The sequence below is a fragment of the Pieris rapae genome, chromosome 18, assembly GCF_905147795.1.
Source record: "Pieris rapae chromosome 18, ilPieRapa1.1, whole genome shotgun sequence".
Classification (NCBI taxonomy): Eukaryota; Metazoa; Arthropoda; class Insecta; order Lepidoptera; family Pieridae; genus Pieris; species Pieris rapae.
In genome coordinates, this window is record NC_059526.1 from 5,380,842 (window position 1) to 5,401,593 (window position 20,752).

Consider the following 20,752-nt stretch of genomic DNA (forward strand, 5'->3'; position numbering starts at 1 on the left):
AGTGTCTTATAATCCAGCATTATTAACATTTTCAATTCAATATGCCTGCACCTTCCTACCACATTGTACAAAATAAAATGTAGTCCATCGAAAAAAAATGTGTGATACGATGCCGTGCGATGTTTCTACCGACATTTCAATATTATTTTTCTATATCTAAACCTTACAAACATGTTGCGAGCGTTTTTTGACTCCCCCAGATGTTAGAATTCCGTATGGATGACGTGTGCAGGATGTACACAATGGTCAAAAATCAAAAGTATTGACAGAGCTCGTGGGCCGTGGCTCGGGCAACGTTGCAGGGCGTCGGCCAATGACATCACTTTCCACCACGGGTGTTTTTTGATATTCTACTCTACGACACAAACATAGACCACAATCTCGCACCAATAACTACTATAGGGCCATATTCAAATATTTTTTTATCCGACAATACGTGGTTTATAGTATGTGTTATGTTACTTATTGGCACGTAACTCTTAAACTCTGTTAATGAAGTATAAAGAAACTTAATTTTTAATTCATTTTTTGTAATGCAACGTACACAAAGAGAGCAATTTTCCTAACTTAATATAGGCCAAAAGTCGAAATAAAATCCAATTAACATTACTTTTTTATAGTTTAGTTTAAATAATTTGCTTTTCATTTTAATTTTTGTTTACTTTTTTTGTATTATTACTTGATTTCGCTAATAAATAATTAAGTCTATTTGTTGTAAACATGAGTTGATAATTTTGTTGTCCAAATAGAATATAATATAAAATATAGAAATATTAAGTACGTGTAGTCTTTCAGAAGTACATATTTACGTACGTAGTTGATAAAAATAAAACCATCTATTTATAAAAGATATATACGTGTCAAACATGCGTGCTGCATGTTAAATCAGACAATTTAGCTATCTTGTCTTCAGTGTGGTAACTGGTAAAGTGATGAAAATCTTAAATAGAACTTGAATTGCTCAGCACATATTAATGTCGACCTTATGTCTGCTTAGTCGTGTGGAGTGTATAAATTATTCAATGGACAAATAACATAAAAAATGTTGTAAAATAAAGGTTCATTTGAGTGATACGGGGAATACGAATGAACGGGTGACGAACGAAAAATATCGATGTTGGGAGGAATTCTTTTACATATTTTTTTGTTTGTGCTATATTTATAATTATAGGCGTTATATGTTGACTTGTTAGCTTTTTACTTTACAAATATACAAGTATATTATAGTAAATAGATCCCATATACAAGTTATCGAACCCAAAGCCGTCCAACTTTGGTGCCAAACGGATATTTCCGAATACAGTCATTAATATATGTACACGGTAGCGAGATCTTATGTTATACGTTAAGTTAATAAATAATATGTCTTAAGGAGTTTTAAGTGTTACATTCAAGACGGCGGCGTTATGGCTAGGTGCGGCGCCCGTGGGCGAACTGGCGGCGCCCACGCTACGCCCGCGACACCTCGGCCACGCAAATTCCTAACTCTTCGGCCTACACCTGCGATGCCTCACTGTTTACATCGGACGACACGACAAAAGCTGTACGATTTTTATTTAGGACTGAGAACTTATTTTAAGATGTGTTATATATAGATAACCTGAGCAGACATCCCGTTTTGAACGGGACTATCCCTTTTTCCAATTACGAGTCCCGGTGTCTCCAAAATGAACTGTGGGATGCAAAATTGTCCCGTTTTCAGAAACCGCGAAAGTTTCAGCGTTAGTATATAAAATGAACTTGTCCAGAGTTTTATTCTTACTTGAAACTTACTTCGTCACGAAACAAAAACATATCTATATATTGTGATTCGTAAATTTTAAGCCAACTAACTTTTTCTAAATAATTACTTTATATTACTTATTATTTTTTTGTTAATTGTCATGGGCGACGGTATAACTTGACATTAGGTGACCGTTCTGCCTGCCCTGTTCTAAAAAAATACATTATGCTACATTTTGCCAGCTTGTTCCTAGAAGTTATAGATCAGTGCCGTGATTCTTCCAAGGTGAAGGTGATTAAATCTATAAACGCAGGGTGTCTTTATAGCGTGGGGCAGTATTTAGACCATAAGTTTGACACCAATCCTAAATAACTTAACTTATTATTATGACATTACGTTTGTGTTCTTATTATATGACGTTGTAACATTTGCATGATTATTTATAGATAGCTGATTGTGCGGATTTTTTTTATATCAACTACTTTAAGTCAATCAAAGTAGTCGTCACGTCTGTTGTAACGGCAACCTTGAAACTGTGTGTCAACAGTCGCCATCGAAATTTGCTCGCTCCCACAACTTTCAAAACTCAACCGGACCAAAATGTGGGTGATTTCTATTAAATTTCACCTAATCAATCATCTTACAGGTCAAAACCGTGATTTAATTTACCAAAACCTGATGGTATAGTTGAATGTTATATGGTTAGGTTAGGTTAGTGTTTGGAAGTTAAGATATTGCTATTAAAGACAAAGACTAGACACTGATCTTCGTCTGTTTTCATGATTTTTAATTGTGGTTATACTCACTTCCATTGTACGTGGGATATCAATTTACTGTATGGTACCTGCAAATAAAAAATAATTAAAATTAAATCTCAGTATTTTTTTATTGTATACTTGCCTATACATACATGAAAATATTGATGACTATCTGAATGTAGTTAGGCAGTATAAAAGAAAATATAGATTATCTGCTTGTAATTCTTACATCGTAGTGGTCAACCGATCAGCCCTTTTTGCGCTGTGCCCTCGATCTTTCAAGGAGGCTTACAGGATATGGGTAGAAAAACCGTTCATTTGAAATAAAAATATTCATCATGAATGAATAAACAATTCCACGTTCATAGCGTTAATCAATGAGTTGCATGCAGGCAACAGTCGAGTCGGTGTCGAGCTCATTGATCGATCGGCTCGATACGCACCAATACACTTGCACGGTCAATGTACACGGCACACACGTAAACCGAACCGGATGGCGCACACATGCGCACGCGGCGGTGTGCGCTCGTCAGCGAAGGATTTCCTACCGCCCCCCGCGCCCCGCGCGCAGCCCCCTCGCCAGACCTGTTGCACTGCTACCGGAGTTACGCCGCATAGTTACCAGACTTGATATGCCGCTCTCCGCCCGGCCCACGCACACCATCACAACCGATATCATCATGGCGCTCGAAATTGTCGATGTCTGCTCTCGACCAAATCTTTTATTAATCCGATATATTTTATTACCGGTTGCAGTGAAAAATGACCGTTCGATTGATAGATGCAGCCGGATGCGTGACATCATGCGATGCTAATTCGTTTCGAAGAGCGCCGCTAACATTTCTAAACTAAAGTCGGATCGTGTTCTCCTATACAGTATGTAAATAAGAAAGCATTTATGGCATCATTAATTTGTCGCTTCATGCGTCATGTAGACTACACGTTATAATGTCTAATGATTATAATGGTATTGGTGACTTCGATAATGACCAATATAAATTAAGGAACTGTAAAGAGAAACTGAATTTAAATTACTCATTATGTTTTGTATGTTATATCCTATTGGTCAATCAATTTGATGTAGTTCTAACATTAATGAATGAGTTCAACCTTTTAACGCGTCGTGTACTTTAGAAAACCTTATAAAATATTGGCCTAGTGCCTTCAGCGTGCGACTCTCATACCTGAGGTCGTAGGTTCGATCCCCGGCTGTGCACCAATGGACTTTCTTTCTATGTGCGCATTTAACATTTGCTCGAACGGTGAAGGAAAACATCGTGAGGAAACCGACATGCCTTAGACCCAAAAAGTCGACGACGTGTGTCAAGCACTGGAGGCTGATCACCTACTTGCCTATTAGATATAAGAATTGATCATGAAACAGATTCAGAAATCTGAGGCCAAGACCTAAAGAGGTTGTAGCGCCACTGATTATTATTATTAAATATATTATCTTCTTAGTTAGGTACTAAATGTCACATAAAAAAGTTTACGACTAGAAAATTTATAAGGGACATAATTAAGTTTTGGTTAAAGTTATAAAAATAATCAGTAAAATCGCTGACCACGGTATTAGCATGCAATAGCCTCAAGCACTAAGCTTGGTGAAAAAAACAGGTAGCACCGCCGTATCGATCTTTGTTATTTTTTTATTTATCTTTTTTATCTGAGCCTCGCTCTGAGTCTTGGAACGGAAGTTGTAACGATTTTTAATCGCGCCAAGTATCAAAACCGGCCGGTCTGCTTGCCTTATACATAGCATTATATATACAGTATCTCAATACTTTACTAACGCCAGTATATGTTTTATCGTATTTTCTTATCCGTAGTTTATTCGCGTAGACCTTTCAAAACAAGGCGATCTTTTTAATGTTCATTTTATACAAACTTTTGCATTAAATTTGTACTCTGTGTATTTTATTAAATCTAACCTCGAAAACAAGTCAAAAACTTCGTGGATAAAAGCATTTATTAATAGACTTTGCTGCCAGTGTGAAGCTAAGCGAGTTAATATAAAAGTTGAGATGGTGAACTGTGCGTGGATATCTTTCGAAAACATTTTTAACCACCGGAAACATGGAAGGATATTCGGTTGAACACAGATCTTCCATTAGACTTGTGATACAGTTAGGAAAAAAATAAAATACGAATTAAATAAGTGATAGATTAGATAGATAGATTTAGATAGATACGTCGTTTGATAAAATATGCTTAAACTAATATACATTTATACTTAATTAAAAACATTTTTCCTAAAAAAAATCCTAAGGCACTAATTCTGCAAGCGGCAAATTAACGGATTTTGGAATTAAGATCTCCTTGTATAAACTCAATGTCAGGATCAGAGATGCAAGATGTGAACTGGGCCGCTGTATTTCTGTAACATTTTTCTGCCAATTGGTGCGCGTGGGCGAGCGATAATAGCCCAAAATATCCACATTCTCAGCGCCCACAGCTCCATCCAGATTACCAATTATCATACTTATATACTTGCGTGACACAAACTATCAACACAACAACAAATGCTTGAATCTCATGATAGAATATTCTATATATATAATCTATGAAACGCTTCTAAACCACGGTGATGATGGAGACTCTGAAGGACTATAAGTCCTTAGTAGTGCTTCAAGAACACAAATATTAAACACATAAGTCTATAAGTTTTACTGATTATTTAACAAAAAGTTAAGACGAAATCCCATTCACATTACAGTAAATAGAATAAATCTATTTATTATTTATTATTGGTTATCTTGGCTTACAGGAGTATTTAATTTAATTTCACGAGCAATTAGGGATATACAATATTTACATTAGTAATAAAAAAACATCACCGCGTTCCATACTAAACATTATTTCCCATGCCAAGTCATGAAATATCTTTCTGCAGTAAACATATCCACATGCAGTGACCATTATTTTGTTTACTCTGCATCAACATTTGACCACAGTGTACATGACATTCATTGATAAAAACACTATATAATTTACTATAAATATGATTAGATATATTAAAATTGTTTGCTAAAATTACTGTAACTTTATCGGCAGTGTGGTATAATGTTTGTGGAACCAGGTACGCATAAGCTACAATTGCAGTCCAATGGACCTCTTCCTTCGTCCTCTTAACTATATCACTCAAAGAAGGCGTCAAGGAGTACTTGCACACCACGAATAAGTTCAGTGAACTTCTACAAATGTACTTGACTGAAACCTACCTACTATGATATACAATTGTTTTTTTTACCTACTACATATGTTTTTAATAAATGATATTTCAAGATCTTAATATGACTTTCGAGGGACAAATATTGTTTTCTACTTTAAAGTGGTAATTGGACTGTGGCTGTACGGTGTTGTATAAACAGCTGACTGGAACGCACTCCAAGGACGAGAAATAATGCTCTCATTGTGTAGCCACAAGGCTAACAATAATTCTAACACCAAAAATCACGAGTATTTTAACATGTTGATACGTGGGTAACACTGAAAAATGTTTAGAACTGGCCAGTTAGAAATATTGCTAATTAAAACTTTTTGAAATTCAATTTTAGAACTCTTTGGTAACCTCATATATTGCATTCATTTGTCATTTGTTTTTGTGAATTGGCGGCAAATCTAAAACTAGTTTTTCTTTAAAGAACTAGCGAACTGTGGAATATTCTCCCAGTGGATGTCCTTCCTGGCCGATTTCAATTTAAAAAAAAGAGTTTACACCTTAAAAACCGGTGTCGCTCCCATTATAGTGGGTGTTCATGGGCGATGACGGCGCATTATGAACGAATTCGCTGCTTAGGTTTTAACCAATATAATGTGAGTTTGTCTCACCTAACAATGTTTAAATAAGCTAACCGGCACGGGAATAAAGGAGTTTAGATTATGTTGGCAGATTTAGGAGCGAGCCAGTTTGTACCAAACGCTTCTTATGACAAACAGTTATATTAGAGAATAAAACCTTTAAAAAATCACCACGTTGGCCTACCTTAATATTACAGTTTGGTTATACATCTATTACGAATTCCTAGCTATAAAAAACCTAATAGGATGTATGAATTTAAATTTAGTCATATTAAAATTTTATTACACTTGAAGAGTTCTCATGAATGCGGAATGCAGGATCGTCTCTACCAGGATGTGAGAACCATCAACACCAAGTATGTCATATAATCCAGTATACATAAATCATCAATATTTATATTGAAATTTATTAAATTTAGCGATGGGAGATAAATTAACGAAACCCGTTATGAACTTAATACTTATTACTTCGGGCAATCGGGTTGCGATCGTTTTTTGCTACGCATGTAAACAAGAACTTGAGGAAGGCTTACCGTTATAGATAGATTTAGAACGCCTTATCTTATGCAAAATATATGGATTTTTTTATGGGTCACTTGTGTTGACTTGAGTAGAGTGGAATGCATGAGGCCGATCCCTGGAGCGACCAAGTTAAGGTACAGGACGTAGAAGGCAAGGGAAATGAAGGACGGACAAGGGATATGCAACAACAACACGACCTTCTGCAATGAAGAAGAATGGGTCACTTGTTTATTGATTATAACAGGGATCCAACGTACTCTCCTGAGGGATATGCCGCCGATAGACACATTACCAGAGAGATGCCGAAAATTTTTGTGTTTAATATATTAGTAAAGAGACGGTTAATAGAATTCAGGACGTTGCAATGTCATTTTTATCGCAGACTTATAAACAAAAACTCTTGATACATATTTTTATTTTATCATCATTCTAAAATATAAAAGTGCTATAATGATATAAAAATAGTTTCCCTTATATCTTTTATATTATGAATATTATTGTGTTTCATATGCTTTATTGATAGGACGTACGTTTCGTTAATGAGTGTTATTATTAGAAGCTTGATAGCACGATCTCAATCATGCAATGTTATTTATAGACACTCCCAATTATGTTTATTGATAAAGCTTGCTCCTCTGATACTTTATTATGTAAGAATGTCTCCTTATTACTAATATATAATAGATACTCAGTAGCAAAGAGGAGGAAGGTTTATAGTAGTTAATTACAGAAGTACTTAGTAATATTTTTTTTATTTATTACTGTTCGGCTTGATTCTCTCTCTACGCTGAGACGTTACAATACTGCAGTGTGTCCTAAAGAATTGCTTTAGTTGATCTCTCCTGCCTCGTTTCAATACCGTCAGAGCCAAATCATTTCAAAATTTCATCATCATCATATTGATGGCTGGATCTTCCACAGACAGGTTCCATCCACAAGGCACTTTTTTTCGAACTAGCGAACTGTGGAATCATCTTCCCTGAAAGAAGCGAGCTCCAACTATTCAACGTTAATATGGCCTACTACCTCAAAAGTCGGCAACGCACCCACTAATAACGGGTGTCCATGGGCTGAGGTGACTGCCGTTTTTGGGCGTTTCATTATTTATAAAAATCAAATTTGTCAATTTTGTTATTGTTATTCTGAGAGTTTATGTTGGAACCCCAGATTTGCGAATAGACCTTGTTTAAATGTAGGATGCAAAAAAACTCGTGGTAACCAGTGTTTCGGTCCAAAAATCAATCTTATATAAAAAAATATATATTTATTTAGAAACAACACAGATACATCTATACAATAAAAAAACGAAAGAATTATAAAATGGAAATTACGTCGCCATTTAATATTCATTCATCATTTTAACTAAACGTTAATTGGTATAAAAGGCATTATTTCATTTTAGTTTTAAAATAGCTAATACGTAGCACGTCGGATCAGTGAAGCTAGAAGCTTGTCCGGTAAGCTGGCATCCCAACAAAGAACCAGTTTCAGTTAATCATCATAATTGCGTCCTCCGTTAAGGCTACGCGTGGAAAGAGCACACTGCCAAGTGACATTATTTATACGCACTATCTAGCCTTATATTTGAAAATGCATTTGGTATAAAATAGACGAAGCTCAACCCTATCATAAGGCATAGTCATTTTTGTTTCATCTTTATATATATATAGGGTTGAGAATCAGACGTTAATTAAAATCTAACAAACCGATACGTACATCAAACAAACAAACAAAACAAACTCTGTACATCGAGAGAGAACAACGTATATGGCGAGAGAACGTTATTGCAACCGCGGCTAATAAATAGTCTACCCAATAAGATATTAGATAGCCTAACGCTAACCAATATAAACAGCATTTGTCGCGCTCCTAAACAAGACAGCTATTTACACGGCTTAGACGGTTGGTTACATTGACACAAACTATCACCTATCGTGATTATAATATACAACAGCTACTACTCATAAGATGAGATGGCCAGGTCATCAAGGAAAGAGCGTTCTATTCCCTGTAGGGGTGGCAACACATCGGATTGCCCACGGCGTTGCAATGTCCACGGGCGGTTATCACTTTATTTAAAGAGCCTGCTTGTTTGCCTCCAGCCTCATAAAAATTGGTGATACATGAAGTCACAGACCCTACAATTCACACAGATGCCTCTATCCCGATGTTCTTTTGTTAATTTGTATGTTTGTGTCTTAATAATAGTCAGTCCTCATATCAAGAAATAAAAAAATACTTTTTTTTTAATCTAAAAATCGATCCATAAAAGATAAAGTTCTCGCGTATTCTGAAGTAAAACGTCCCTATAAGTAAGCACATCCTGCACACATAGAATTTTTTTACATTGTAATTGTAAATATTACAGACAAAATGGCGACCAGAACTGAATTCACCGAAAGGTCCTTTTACAGAAAAACTTTATTCCACGGCTCAAGCTTAAAAAATCTGTCCAGCCTGTAGTGTTTGCATATCCAATGACAGTTTTGTTATCAGTATGTCAGGAAAATATTTGATCAAATCAAGGTCACGCTTTACGCGGAACTCTCTTAAAACGGTCACTTTTTGTGTATTGGCCAATGTCAAATATGTTACTGGGGACACTTTAAGGACAGGACCTTAGATTTAACGATATGATAACGGAATACTTATTTACGCAATATTCAAATCATTTATGTGATTTTAAAATTTTCAATCAAAATGAGTTTTTTATTGCTTCAGGTAATCCTTTAATATTTATGTCTGCAGATGAGATTGTATAGGAGGATTGTATAATAACAATCGGTAGTCATAACATTTCTACAATTCAATTAATTTTAAAAAATAGCGAGAGAACAACAACAAAACAGTAAGGATTGTTTAGATTTAATATTGTTGTAGAATTCTTTAATAAACTACATAATATTTGCAAACATTTCAATTGTGTTGGAATAATAGGTGCAGCTCTCTCTCATCCCTGCATCGTAGGTTCGATCCCCTGCTGTTCAACAATGAACTTTCTGTCTATGTGAGAATGTAACACATCGAATAGGAAACCGATATGTCTCAAATCCAAAAATCGATATGTGTCATAAGGCTGATCAGCTCGTCTGTGAAAAAAAATTATGAAAGAAACGATTGCAATCTGAGGCCTAGATCCACCAAAAAACAATTTTAAAATACTAGAACATATAACTTAATATAAATTGGTTAATAAAGAAAAGTATTTCATCTATTCGGCCAACAGCTTTATTCAAAGAATTAAAATATTTAAATCACAAATTAATTAATGTTTTAATATCACAAGTGAAATCAACACAGTAGTCTACAAACCCGTTAGATTCCTAATAACAAGTTATCGAAAGTCAAATTAATCTAATTCATCGAATAAAAAAATGTTATTTGACTGACTATAAAATTAATATCATATACCTCATGTTAATTAAATTTATAGTGAAAACGCTTATTCTAATGGTTCTAGTAAATAATAACTCCCTGTAATTTAATGACGAGACGAACTTCGGAGCGATAAACAGGAAATGTATGAACGATTTGGCAGCTCTTTGGCAACCACGTGCTCAAATACGCATCAAATATTTATCTAAATAATCTTAAGATTTTTTAAAAATTTTATTTAAAGAAATAACCACTTCCACGACCATGTGCATAGCACGAATTCAGTTCCTGACGATTTTTTTGATATACGCATATAAATCTTACATAAATTAATATTCTGTGCGCGTGATTGTAATTAAACTTCTCCTAATCGACTGGGTCGATTTTGTGTATGTTGAAGTGGATTCGAGAATGGTTTAGATTTAGAATAATAAGATATTTTCTTGTATATAGGATATTTACATACGAGACGTCTGTTGGGTTCGCTAGTTCTCTATTATAATTAGGAAATTCAAGTCAAAATTTGTTTAATATGTAATGCTCAAGAAATAACTAAAAAGGAAACCAAAACTGACTTTTTTAAAATAATTTAAATATTAAACTCAGTAGCTGCGTACGTGAAAGATTATCTTGCCATGTTTTATTTTCAATGTTGTTTAAAACAGAACAAACAATGTTTAAAGGATTATTTTTAGTGACCGGATACTTAGGCGAGAATGCTTTTGCTTGAAAAAAGATGAACAAAAAAGAGAATAGATACCGCGAGGAACATGGCGTATGAACAAAAGCCATGCTGTACACATGTATAACAAACTCAGCAATGCTTTGTGACCTATATAGAGTGCTCGCATAGAAAAACGTAAAAGTGAGTACTTTCAACTTGAAATTTGACTTTCCGTACGCCGAACCTACTAAAATTCTCAATAGACTTATTTGACAAAATTGCTGCTGTGATACAAAAATATGTTATTTAATTATACCGTTAATTAAGGAAAAAGAGAAACTTTTGTCAGATTCCATTACATTGCAAAACATTGGAATCGTTAATTATCATACAGAGATAGACTTTGTCGTTGTATAGGGATAAAAACATTTTCAATATCTCATTTTATGAAGTACTCTTTAGTTTATAATTCACTAAAGTTAAACCTCTTGTGTTTTCTGTACCTTTCGTTTATTTATACTTATAAACTAAATAAAAAATAAACATAAGTTAACATACTTATTTATAAATAAATTTGTCAGTTTGTTAGTGTCAATAAATACCAAAAATTTATCAATTAAAACGCATTTAAATAGATAAAGTATGATCGGGTTGAAGGTTTTAAGTTTAAATTATTCGACTTATGCTTAAATTTCGTTTCAATTTAATAATTAAATTAGAACCATGGACTACAGAAGTAGACCCACATATTGCGTTTGGTTTAATGCGCGTTATTTTAATACATGCCTTTTGTATTTTCTCTTTGAAATATTGTTTAGAGGTTTGAACCCTAGCCACGCCGTTTGCGTTAACAGAGGAAATTTAAATACAACTTGTTGTTACAATTTGTTGAAGTTTTAAAATGCAAATTAATATGTGACTGGATTAGTGAATGACGTTTGCGTGTTTGTTTACGCCAGCGGTCGGCTGGGGTCGGCTGCGCTCGTCTACTCGAAATAGCACGCACTAACGTTGAAGAGTGCGGTCGTTGACCTCACCAAAATTGCCTATCCCGTGGTGACGATTCACTAAAGCTTCACTTTTTGTGGGATTTATTAGTTTTTTATATCAAAAATTTTCATAAATTATAGAAGATTTTGATCTTTTGACACTCTATGGAGGAAAAACCAAATCAATCAATATCATTTATTAATTTGAGTAACACAATGTATACCTACTTATGAACGTCAAAGAGATATATATATACATATTCTAATGATTCTAATTTAACATTTACTGCCAGTTTCCAAATCAATTGCGTAGAAGGACGGAAGAGAAGAACTGGAAATGAACTCTCCGCTACTCTTTTTAATCGCTAAGTTTGTTTTACACAATGTTTGTAAGGAGCAACATGTTTCACATTCCACATGAGACATTTAAAATGAGTTTTAATAAGCAAATCACACAAAAATCATGTAATAGAAATAATATTATCGGCAGAACCATTGCACCAAAAAACTGTATTTCCTCTCTCGTCTGCAGTCCAAAGTGGAGGAAGAAAAATAGCCATCGTTTTTCTTAATACAGTAGGTGATTTTCTTTCTGTGCTTTTTGTCGATTCTAAGGTCTCCTCACGATGTATATACTCCACTTTACGAGCCAGTGTTAAATGCGCATATAGAAAGAAAAATACGTCTGTGTATAAACGTGACTCGACCACACGGCCTCAGTTACGCCACTGAACCAACACTGCAAGAAATCCATGTCTGGATACATATCCAGACATGGATTTCTTGCTCCATTTTAATGGTTATGTGTACTCACTCATTAGTTACTTGACCTTTTATAAAACGTTACTTACAGAAACGATTTAAATCTTTTGCCGTTTGGAACTTTTCAAGTTTATAAGTACGTATTTTTTTTATACAACCGGGAGCAAACGTGCAGAAGGCTCTCCTTAGTGATACCGCCCATGAGCACTCTTAATGCCAGAAGGTTTACGAGAATTTTACAAATTAGTTATTCTTTTCTTGATGATTGGTTCGGTTTACATCGATGGTTTAAATCATGACCTCTTAATTATAGGAATCACTTTGCTAATGATTGCAAAACGGCATCAATTATTTACAGCCCTGCAGCCTTCCAACCCCAAATACACAATCATATTACGTAAAATTATTGACAAGTCTATTTCATATATTAACGCCATATTAGAATTCATATTATATATCGATTGTGGGGGCGCTCCTACGCGATCCGGTACACAGTCCCACACCCACAAACACCACAGATAATGCCTAACAAAAGTTTCCTAAGCATTTAATTATAATTTCATAAGATCTTTTGAAAACCCACATATAAGGTAATTAGACTCTACTTGTAAGTATTCAGACGAATATTGAAAAGCGTCCAATTTTATGTAAATTATTTTCTCATAAATGTCTCAGTCCAAAGATTATATGATACCATATTGATCGGTTTATTCTTTGATAATTTATTAAACGAAGCCACGAAAGTGTTATTAGTTAAATTAGTGTTTCATTGTAATTTTTTATAAATCAGGATTTTTCCGAAAAGAAAATATTTTCTAGCGTGGTTTAATTATAATGTAATTGTATAAGCTTTTGGTAAGATTACCTACTATCGGATAAAAATAAAAGAAACAAATCAGTGGCACTACAACGTTTTTAAATCAGAGCCTCTGATAATTCAATAGGCAAGTAGGTGATCAGTCTTCTGTGACTGACATACGTCCTCGACTTTTTGGGTATTAGGCAAACCGGTTTTCTTATCTTTGTACATATATGTTTTCCGTCACCATTTGAGCGAATCTAAAATACGCACCAGGACAAAAAGTCCATAGGTGCACAGCCGGGGATTGAACCTACCACCTCAAGGATGAGAGTAGCACGCTGAAGCCAACACTGCAACCTACTACGGGATGTCTGAATCAAATTTAAACTTATTTATTTATTCCACTACATTATTCTACCTTAAGTTACTACTAATTCGATAGAACGCAAAGAACATTATTTAAAAAAAATATTATCGTAAAACCATTAACATGACTCATGCCCATGAGAACTCAACCTGGTTTTCATTGTTTTAAAACCATGGAGATTTTCATTAGAATGATACCATGAGTTCGGTGATAGAGTGGAAGGCGTACGTTGCCTTCTTCAAAAGACTGTCCAGTTCTTGAATAGGGCGAGAATATCTCTTTTGCTATATATATTAATGGATGTTAGAATTATATATACATTTCAATATGTCGTACATAGATGACAAAATAATAATAATTTGCATATGTAGGCCCGCCGCCTACAATCAGTGGTTTGCAACACCGATTGGTGATTCTCAGGTTTAAAAGACGTGGGCTGGTGGAAAGTAGACCAAATCACAGTTATGCAACAATACAATATGGTGAATACTATATCGGGGGCGAAAGTATAAACTTTTATGGAATACATTGGAATGATTTCACAAAGAATTTTTCCTATTAATTTATAAGTTTCACGAGTAAATTTAAATGGTTTATACAAAAAATCTTGATTTATATCTTAAAAAATTATTGCCGTTCATGTATTTTTAATTTGTTATTTTATATGTTATTTAATAATGATTTAGAGTATAATTGTGTAAGATTATTACGTCAATAATTCACAGATACATACACATACACAGACACACACGCATACACACATACACATACTCTATGTGGTTTCCTTATAATATACACACTCCTTATGTATATAGTGTTATAGATAAATGTATATATTTTCTTCTTTTGTTAACGTTACAACCATAATTGTCTATTCTCTATCATTTATTATCTTTTGTCGATCCCAAGTGGTGGAGTCCTGATGACCTGTAACACTTGTGCCTTACCTTTAGCAGGCATCAGTCTCACATAAACAATAACTATCCTTAACTTAAAAGAAGAATGACAATTATTTACATACATTAATAAATAGTTGTAACTTATCATGTATGACGTTTTGTGAGAAAAATAAATAAAGATTATTATGTATTACGTAAGCAACACTAAGCAAAGCTCCCAAAAATTATAGCAAATAAACATAACAAAAATGCGTTTCGTTTTCAAGCATAGACAATGTGTGGGTAATATGTGTAAAAAAGTATGTAATTACTGTTTACGTAATCAGCAAATAAGAACATAATATAAGAACTCTATATTGCTACGTAGTAATTGATCGGCCCCTAACCAGATATCGTTTTGTCTTGAAGGAGTTAGGTAAGTTCTTTATTCTTATGTTTCCCTATTGTATTCAAGTTCTAATTAATGATAATTGAGTATGTTTAGATTTTACTAGGAATCACGGCTGGAAAGACAACCACTTTGTATGTGACGCATCTCTATTTACAGCGACGACTCTCTTTCCTGCGTATTCCGAGAAAATTATCTTTGGTTAAGTTTTTTTTTACAATTCTCTTAAGACGAAACTAATTAAAATAAAGTTATATGCGAATAGCCCATTGTTAGTCACTACCAAATAATAGACAGTAATAAATTTTTTTTATTACTTTTATATTCGACTTAGATTCCTGCAAGAAAAGAGCGTAATTCTTAAAATGCCGGCAACGCACTGGCGAGCCCTCTGGCATTGAGAGTGTTCATGGGCGGCGGTATCACTTAATATCAAGTGAGCATCCTGCCCCCTGTTCTTTAAAAAAAAACTTAGAAACGGATTTAACTTAGGTAAAATTACGTAATTGCAAACACGCATCTGCATTTGTTTCTTGTGTGTGAAATAATAATCATATTTTAATTCAAACGATAACTTTCTTTACCAAAGAAACGGACGAAGTTAATAAGTATGTAACTCACCTTGGACCCAACACATTTGTATTTGCTCTGACCAAATTTTAAATATAGCGTAGGTTGAACCCACTTAAGATGAGCGAAGATAACGCTAAATTAATTACCATTTACTTATAAGCTGCCTTCAAGGATCAGTTGACGCATTTTATTTTAAAAACGTATATATTCTGACCATTTTATGGCATTATTGAAGTTCATACAAATTATTGATAAAAATAAAAACAGAATAATTAGTGATACAATGGGCGGCGTTCCTATCGCTAACAAGCGATCTCTTCTAGACAACCCTAATAAGATACAATAATTCAAATTAATTATGATGTTAATGAATATAAATTAATTAATACGTTTTTACTATAAAATAAACAACTTGATCTTTGCCACAAAAAGCTACATCTTTGTCCTTGATTATTAACAAACATAATTGCAGATTCCTTGTTTTCACGATGTTTTCTTCATATGAGCAAGTATACATTAATTGCGCGCATATAATATATTGTGCATAGCCGGATTTCTACCACCTAAGGACCTTTCCGGTCGCCAAACTCCAAAAAAGTACATTTTTTCTCTCCATTTTTTGTCATCGTTTCTTCTGGTAGGGCAAATGGAAATAAATATATGGTAGAGTTGAGTAGTTTATGTATCCATTTTAAAAGATTGACATACGATTTAAATAACTTCACTCGATAGAAAAAAATCCAAACATGGCATTTTGACACTTTCATTTTATGACGAAAATTATATTTGAAAGCCAAAATGAAGTACTTAGAAAGTCAATGAAGACAATAAGTGATATGACTCTGCAAATATCGAATCAAGATTTTATTAAAATAAACACGATTCACAAGGTAGAGTTGGTCTGTTGCCAATCTAGGGTTTCCTGTGATTACTAGAAACGATAATGCAAACAAACATTTGCCATGGACTGACGAATTAATACATAATACATCTCTTCGCGTAAACTGTCCCAAGCATCCGTTTACAAATGATTATATGAACTTCTATCTTAGCTAAACTGTGCGTACAAGAAAGGATTGGTTGCACAAGTTCTTACATAAAAATTAATTTCTTGAATTATTATTATCCTGCTCTTATAGGTTTTTAAGTTATTATAATCGTCATAAAGGCGAAAAAATTAATTGTTTGACACCTCAAATATTTTGCAACTTAGTTAAAATCTACCATAATGCATATTATAGTCTTAGTATTAATTTTTGATGCGCCTTCCATAAACTTAATAGCAAAATATTAGTGACGCGTTTCGTTATCCAGACAAAGTCAGTTGTTTAATCAATATTTAACAAATACAATTTAACCTAATTAAATGTTTCATTAAAATAGACCTACCCATTAAATATAGTATATATGGACGCCAACGCACGTAGAAGTAGTCAGTTTAAATACCAAAACAATCATTTAGTTTATCCTTATATACTTAGGCACTTATGCTACCAAAAGCCTTTCCAAATATAAAAATAAAGTTATTATCTTTGATTCTATAAGAATTCTTTTGTATTGAAATGTTTCGGAATAATCCTAAAACACAAAGGATACAAAACTAGGACGACTGCGTCCGCGATGCGCAAGACATTTGCAATTCAAGTACAAGCTATGCCTTACATAGCCCCAGGGATGTACCCGCGCGGCATTGTAATTACATCGTAACAAGATCTAAAATGAGCTGCTTATCGATCAATCGATATAATCATTATTATTTCCGATCATTCGCAATGCAGGATGCGAGGCTTTTTTCTTAATACGCGTGTCGAAACGGAAATTAATTACGTACAAGTGCTGATTAAAATCTATTGCATTAAAATTTTAGTTAAAGGGCGAGGACGAAGTTCTTTGGAGTTTTAACTTTCATATTTTAATTATGTTTGTTAATTACATTTTCTTATTAAATATTATTTAACGGTAAATTAAGACAATTTTGAGTTTTTTACGCCGGCTTTTTCTCTCGGTCTTATTTACCGATGAGTAGGGATGCCGACAGGTTTACAAATTTACTTCAAATTCAAATATCATTTATTCATGTAGGTAACATAATGTACCTATACTTATGAACATGTAAAAAAGAAATATACATTAAATGCTCCTAATTTTACATTTACTGCCAGTTCTCAAATCAAGGGTGTAGAACGGAAGAGAAGAACTGGCAATAAACTCTCCGCCACTCTTTTTAATCGCCAAGTTTGTAGTAATGACGTGGAATAAGTGATACCTTGATGATCTTATGTTCCAAAGTAAACGAATTTTTTAAAGTGTTAATAAATGTGATGTTGCCAATGAATGAACAATTCATAAAATTTTGAGCGCGAGTTGAATATTTTTGATATAACGCACTAGCATAGTAATGTTATAACAGTTGAGCTGACCGACACGTAGAGATTGTCAAGTACAAAACGAAAATCGTAATTAAGCTATATTTAGTATGGAACTATATTTCCTTTTTTATTAATTTAGATGAGCATTAAAGATAGAATAGGGGAAGACAGTTTAATTTAAATTAAAAACAGCGTTTAATTAATGCACTTACCCAAACTGTATATCAGAACTATACACAATGATCACATCAGTCATGGTACCCGGTTTTTAATTATATTTCCAAGTAATTTTTTTAACAACGAAAAATTCATTTAAAATTTATTTCATCACATACAATTCAAATTTTGTTTGTGAGCATTACTTACATACTCCTATTTATAATAATATACAGAACGTCTAATGGTACCGTTTACTAAAGAATTCTTTCTCTTTTCCTCACAATTTAAAGACAATTTAAAAAAACGAGATGTTTTATTGTTTAGTTATGCAATTATACGGATTTAGTTTTTATAAATTAGAGGCTTATTCAAGCCTCGTACTAAGAACGCCCCGTTCCTCCTCGAAGAACCTCGTTCGAAGTACTCGAGAACTGTGAATAGCGATAGCGATTGCAATTCCAATTTCAATATTTATATTGCCTAAAATATAGGACCTGGTATCGCTATTGGAAGTTTCAGAAAGATCAGCGCTGGGTATGGAAGAAACATCTACAAAACTGCTGCCAGCTTAATTTTTAAAACAAATCCACATCACAAACATACATTTTCAAGAAAATGGAAATTGTGGGATCGTAATGTAATTCCAGAATTCCTTTACAATAACAAAACCAGAGAAAGAAGTAGATTAGCGTGTGATAAAATCATATTCATAGGGCTTAACTGAAAAGCGGCCGCGGCGTTGAGCACCTACTGTTGTAATAATTCTGTGACAATAGAGGAACGAGCGACAAGTCGACCTCGTGATAAATCTATCAATGAGTGAGATAAGGGGAGCGGGCATCATGTAACCGGAGGAAGTGCTCGCCTCCTGCACTCTGAACGCAGTATCACTCGCAAAATTATCGTTCTATTGATCGCTACTACTACTTGCTCGCACTAGAGCATGTATTGAGCAAATGTAGATGTCCTAATAATCTATACTAATATTATATAGAGAACTCTGTAATGAATTGGCTCAAATAGTACTGGATCGATTTTATAATTATTTCACCAGTGCCCAGGAAACTTCTGACCTCCGAAAGGAGCTATTCTTAGCCAGCCAGGACTTAACGTACAACGGACGAAATGGGCGTCTAAGTGCGAAAACTTAATACTCATTAGTATGGGAAAACGGCTTTCTATAAGATTTTGTCATCTAGCGAAGAAATGCGCGCATGCTGACTCCCCCATATTAATTGAATTTTTTTTATGAATAAATTAATTGTATAATGATTTTTGTTTGTATATCATGGTATGATATATGTAGTATTAGTAGTAGTATAACTATTTAATCTTACATAAGCTTTGGCATTAGTGAATTTATTTTCAAAACCAAGCAGCGAAAATATTTGGTAGTTGAAAAAATGTTGGCGCCACGAGTTTCAAAGCCTTTTAAAATTTAAAAGCTTCATATTGTCTTATAGATAATAGACTACTTAAAACGAGAACTAAGAAAACCGTTCAGCGCGTTATCTTATCAATGAAATAGTATACCAAGACCTTTTTGTCTACAATTTGTTTTGCTAAGATGCAAACAATGACGGCTTGTTTAAACCGATAAACAGTAGTAGTTCCTGCTAAACAATATAAATATAGAAAAATATTTCTTGTTTTTATATACAGTATCTAATAAAAATTACATATTTCGTTAAGCGTTGCATTGAGCGCAAAACCGTTTAAATAGCACAAAATAGGAGGCCTATAAAGAATAACTATCATTTATCAGCGTACTATCTCTGCCCTATACCTACTTAATTGACCATAAAGTAAGTTAGAGATCTTTATTCATACGCTAAACTTTTAGCTACTTTTAACTATATATATATATACAAGTTTACAAAGTCCCAGTCTTTATCGCAATGAAAATAAAAACTATAGGTATACGGTAGTGTGTCACAACCGTCTCGTGCAACGGGACTAAACTTGCAGGTAACTAATCTACTCAATACTTTTCTAAGTATTAACAGTAAAACGTTTTGCGATTTACCGCTAAACGTTTGATTATAGAATATACGATAAGTTTTTTAAACTCTATCGACAATTCACTATTCTCGATATAGTTGAACTAGAGAAATCAAGGTTGATAGATATAAATAGATGACGCACCGAAGGTTCTGGTGATGTCGCAATTCGCAATGGCTGGCGTATCACTCGCGGTGCGCAGACGCCGGCTGCGCGGTTTGCGCGCGGGCTTTCGGCAGCCGACTGTTTTAGACTCATTCAATCTTACGCATGAATGAACAAATGCACGTGAACGAAAAACTGAAACGTATGGGACACGCTGAACCGACCTTGTCTAACCTAGACGCATTACCTAACTAGCTTTGTGATGTACGCCTCGTTACATCAGTGAATTTGTTATTACTAATTATCTACTATGAATGGTTGTTGCAGCTCAATAAAACATATAATTGTTTAAATGCTAATGATATAATACGAAGTAGCATATGGAGATGACTGAACAAAATTTATTTAAAAATGTTTGTTGTTCATTAGACAATAAAATATGTATGTGGGTGAAATACTCTAACTAGGTATAACATTTTATGGTTCCGTTTTATT

At 33.9% G+C, this 20,752-nt stretch overlaps 1 protein-coding gene across 2 annotated transcripts in view; it reads right to left on the reverse strand.

The window, feature by feature from the left end:
• LOC110994516 (protein sprouty) overlaps positions 1 to 20,402 on the reverse strand; it is a 35,733-nt gene extending 15,331 nt beyond the window's left edge. The window contains exons 1-2 of one of the 2 annotated variants that reach the window (XM_022261188.2): positions 20,297 to 20,402; positions 2,530 to 2,567 (exon numbers count right to left, since the gene is read on the reverse strand). The gene's annotated coding sequence lies outside the window, so the exon portion shown is untranslated. Of the gene's footprint in view, positions 1 to 2,529; positions 2,568 to 2,710; positions 2,813 to 20,296 lie in introns of those variants that run through there. The other variant, XM_022261189.2, reaches the window with a different exon arrangement.
• Positions 20,403 to 20,752: the final 350 nt, after the last annotated feature.